Source organism: Pongo abelii, chromosome 4 (assembly GCF_028885655.2).
Source record: "Pongo abelii isolate AG06213 chromosome 4, NHGRI_mPonAbe1-v2.0_pri, whole genome shotgun sequence".
NCBI classification, from domain to species: domain Eukaryota; kingdom Metazoa; phylum Chordata; class Mammalia; order Primates; family Hominidae; genus Pongo; species Pongo abelii.
In genome coordinates this window covers 70,426,684-70,431,479 of record NC_071989.2, presented here as the reverse complement: position 1 = coordinate 70,431,479, position 4,796 = coordinate 70,426,684, and the positions used below count along the sequence as shown (strand labels likewise).

The 4,796-nt window shown below is 42.4% G+C and overlaps 1 long non-coding RNA gene across 1 annotated transcript; it reads right to left on the bottom strand.

Annotated features, from left to right (window-relative positions):
* Positions 1 to 585: 585 nt before the first annotated feature.
* On the bottom strand, positions 586 to 3,239 carry LOC134761396 (uncharacterized). Its single transcript, XR_010139959.1, has 2 exons — positions 2,635 to 3,239; positions 586 to 2,368 (listed from the first exon to the last, which is right to left on the bottom strand). It is a non-coding gene; the product is annotated as an uncharacterized LOC134761396 (long non-coding RNA).
* Positions 3,240 to 4,796: the final 1,557 nt, after the last annotated feature.

Sequence of the window (4,796 nt, the reverse complement as noted above, 5' to 3'; positions counted from 1 at the left end):
TGGAAATCATTGCATTCTTCCAAGCAAAGAAATAAGAAAATCTTCCCAAACAAATGTCAGAAACTTTACCACACTGTCATACATGCTGCCTGTAACATTTGTCTTTTGTTAATTTTTTTTTTTCTGGCTTTCGTCTCAAGTGTCTCTCAAGTTTTGGCAATTTCAAGTCTTCTAGTTTCCATGGAAATAGGAAACAATGATCTCTTGGAGATTAAGAGCGGGGAGATCTCCACTCTAATGGGGTTCTAGAGTTTTCTTTCTTTGATAGTGTTTGTGAATTGAGAGAATGCTGGTTTGGAGGCAGGGCTTCCGTGTCATCAACAAATCTTTATTTTTGTGCCTATAATGCATCAGGCATTGTTCTCTTCCAGGAATGCCTCCACCTCCAAACTTCTACATGAAAGATAAACATGCTCTCCCATGTGTGGGCTCTCAGGTTTATTCTTAAGTGAAATTCAAATTGTTGAGCAGGAACTATTAGCTCTGTAGTGAGAATCTTTACCTTTTCCCTCTAGGTAACCTCAAGCACTTCAGATATTTTATAGAGCTCTTTGTGACACTCGGGTTACAAAGAACCATGGTATATACATTGTTAATTTTATTTTTTTATTATCTATTTCACAAGGAAATAAAAATCTCTTGACTTCCAGAGCAAGAAATAAACATAATGTTGCTTTTTGTGTTGTTCTATAATCTTCATACTTGATAGTTGCTAATATCCACAGAAAACTTGACCAGACATACCTGAAAAACTTGAAAAATCTGAAAAGGAAACAAATAGTTTGCTTGTCTCCTTAATAGGCAAATGTCCACAATTTTACATCCTCTCAGAATAACTTAATTTCTTTGAGACTTTGAACCTAGAAACTGTGTGCATGTATATGACCATGTAAGACTCAGCTTTTAACCTGTTATGTAATCTGTATTGTAATATTCTACATCTCATGCCACCAGAAAGTTTGCAAGTTCCCTGAAGGACAGATATGGAAGATTATAAAACCAGCTTCTAGTTTGTCTCTGTGTGGAAGTTCAGCCTCCTGGCCTCTCCTACACCTCTTCAGTATCTATCCTCCTACCGAGCACCCACCTGATGGATCTCTCCCCACTGCAACCCACCCTCCTCTCCAGGACCACTTTTTCTTGCCTGTAATTCTGGCCTTAGGAATGCCCAGAGGAGATCTGTACCCAAAGAGTATGTTTGAGCAAAGCCAAGTCTCCAGAATAAAGATAATCCCAATTTACAAGTCAGCCATTAGAGATTTAATTCTTTTGCACCTTCCTGAGCACCTTTTGAAAAAAATACCAATATCCTTTTAGGGGTTAAGATTTCAAGTCATTACCAGTTTATGCTCCCAAGGGATGCCTTAAGCTATGTGCCAACCTCCAGTGGAAAATTAAATTCAGGACAGGCCTTGAAGGGTGGTGCTAGGAGGAAAAGGGACACTGGGGGTTGGGGAGGACCAAATGAACTTCACCAAGGAGAGTCCATGAATTGAAGAGTCCCACCATAGACCCCCACTCCCAGCTCCAACACTGGCTTTGACTAACAAAAGTCAGTTTCACTGAAATGGTGACAGATCAGAGTAGGGCCCTAGACTCAAGCCCTAGCACCCACATTTTACAGGTCTGACACAAGATTTCACACTGTTCAATTCGTGGACTCTCTTTAAAGTTCCCCTTTTACTTTTTCCCCCTTGTTCCTCCTTTGCTCCTCTGACCTAAGTTTATCTGTGTGCATGCTTGTGTGTACACGTTTTATCTGTATGTGTGAATGTCTGTGTCTGTATGCCCAGGTCTTTCTTTGTCCTGACACCAGCTTGTCTAGAAGTGGTAATCATAAAAAATTAATTCAGATTACTTGTTGGATGATTTAGGTATTTTCAGCTTCATTAACAGCTAATCATGGCACAATGGATTACTCAACCAGGGTTTGAAATATGCCTTCAAGGTGGCTAGACTAACTGGAATGATCATATAAGGGGACTTCAGCAGGGTATCATACACACACAGCTATTATGTCTTTTGTGGGAACATGTATTTGCCAACGAACTGTCTGTGCATGTTTTTGGCAGGTCCCCCTTCTTACTCTCCATTCCCTTCCCCTTCCCAGCTTCTGCCAGATCTGCCTTCAGATTCCTCAGTCATGAAGCCTCCCAGAGAGGGGTGAGAGCTCTTTTAGGTCTAACTACACCCTGAGAGGAGTGTCCCAATATGCCCAAGGGTGAGGCAGGCAGGCCAACTGCACCCCAACAGGGTTCAGCATGAGGCTGGGAGGTGAAAGATGTATAGCCAGAAGTCTTGGAAAGGCGCCACTGGGGACATAGCCAGGTATCTTGCTGCCCTCAGAAAATGCTCCTCTTGCCATGCCCTGCAAAACAAATTAGCATCAGTGACAGAATTGTGACCCTGGAGCCGAAGTTGTATGTGAACTCTTCCTCCAACCACTGAAAATATTCTGGTGGGTATGGGGGTCTGATTGGTATGGGAGAATATGAGCACACTCCCTGGCTGCCACCCCACCATAGACAACCACCCACCCTCCACAACCCCAAGCTCCAACACCGGCTTTGACTAACAAAAGTCAGTTTCGCTGAAATTGACAGCAGATCGGAGTAGGGCCCTAGACTCAAGCACCTGCAGCCACATCCAGGTTCTGTTTTTGCAGGTCTGACACAAACCACTAACTCCTCTGGCCACACAAAGTGCTCTGTAGGTAGGAGTAGCCCTAGTTGCCCTTGACAGGGACCATTTTCAAGGGCTGGTTGGATTTGTCAGGGGTTTTCTCTTAACATATGTCAATGACCATTGTCAGGTGTTGCTAGGGTTGCAGGAGAAAGGTTTCACTTGATTGGCTAAGAGACCGTATTCCTTAACCAATCCAAATGCTCTGCCTGGGGGAGGGGACTTAACAAGATAGAACAATATCAAACACAGGCAGACGCATTCCGTGTACTAATAAGGCGTCTGGAAAAATGGAATTACAGTGTGCAGGAATCCCATGCCCCTCTGCAGCTCCAGCCATGGCGTGGTTGCTGTTAAAAATGTTACAGTGTAAGTTAAAGTCATTCCCATTGATTGGAGGACATCAAGATTTCAAAACGGAGCAGCAATTGGAAGGAGGAAGTAAAACTCCTTGCTCATTGTGTTTTACAGCCTTCCTTAGTAAAACTGCTGAATTGTAATTTAAAATATTCCACCCTTTCAAATAAATTAAGTGCAGCCCTTAAAAACAGGAAATGAGAGAGGCGCACACGTATTGTCAACTAAACATTCACAGACCTTGTACCACAAAGCAAAGTTGAAAATCAGAGAACAGTCCTATGAATTCATTTTAGAATGATGCCAACAAAGGTCCCCACCAAGGGAGGTGTTATGCCTCTGGCAGTGCACTCTTGGGGTGAAATCTGAATGCTAATTAGGAAACAAATGAAAGACAAATATCAGCTTTAAGGGAAATTTGGATCTTGCAAGATCATAGATATTCAGAGATTCAGGTAAACCTTATGGTACTAAGAGCTATGGTAGCAATGGCTGAACCCTCCCTTCAGAAAATCTAACTGCAAGTAAGCCAGATGTTCCTGCTAAACTCTGGTAATAATCAAAGCAAAGCATCCCCCTATAATTCATTTCCTCTATCCAACCCTTCTGCCCATGAAGGACCCCATAGTCAAGCTAAAGAGCTTGAGCTTAGTTTCAGGCTGAAATGGTTTTTGGGAGGTTCTGCATTTTACTTTATATACATTTTGAAGTAAATGAGAGAAAAGGATAAAAGATTTTGAGACTGAATTCTGGGTAGTTCCCCCTCCCACCTCTATTGGTATAGAAGAGAATATTCATGAGCAGAAAATGATGTTTGAGGAGGGCTGGCAACAGGACTTCCCTAAGAGTTGCACAGAAAGTAGAGCTTCACAGTCCTCCCCCACCACATTCGGGTACTCGCTTAATGCTGCCCACACTGCAGGCCAGTGGAACCCACCTCAATTAGACTTTGCCCTGGATCCTCCAGTGCCTTAGTGGAAACACTGTAATAGCAGGAATTACTATTCCAAAGGGGAAGAAACTTGGAGAGTATGTTTGGTTAATTCTTTGGTTGCATGTGATGCTAAATACAGATATTTGTGCTGTTGGCTACATCTTAGGAAGTGATTTAACCCACTTGCATAGCCAGACATAATTTGTCATGTGGCCCTGTGATTTTAACCCCACTCGTTTCTCCTTTATGATTACTTCCATCATGTTTGTGTGTTACTTATTTAGGACACATCTTTATTTCAGAGACCTCAAAGTCCTACTTGACATTTCTAACTTAGTATCTAGACTTCTCCCTTCCTGAACTTATCTGCTTTCTTCAGGAACAGATCCAGGAGGCCACAAAACTAACCACCTACCTCTAATCTTCCTACTCAAGCAGCTGGACCTGGGCTGGTGTGTTACGAAACTCACCATTACGCTAGATCCTTTCCCAGCCTGGCAGGCACACCCACACAGCCACCATCGAATATTCCCTAGGGTTAGAACAGTCCAGGGCTTTGTGAATTGGTACTCTCTTCATATCTCATATTTCAGCATAACTTCCAATGAGAATCATACAGTTAGTTTTGGTTTATAAAAGTCTACTTGATCAACAACAAACAAAAACTTGGCCACTAATTTCAACCTGCAATCAAACAGCAGTTCATTCATTTAAGTTTCATCCCTTTCTTTTCCTAAATCAGTCTCGAATAAGGGGGGGAGGGATTTTTAGTGATAAAAAGTAGAAAACCGAAGAAGCAAAAGGCCCGAGATACCCCACAAAT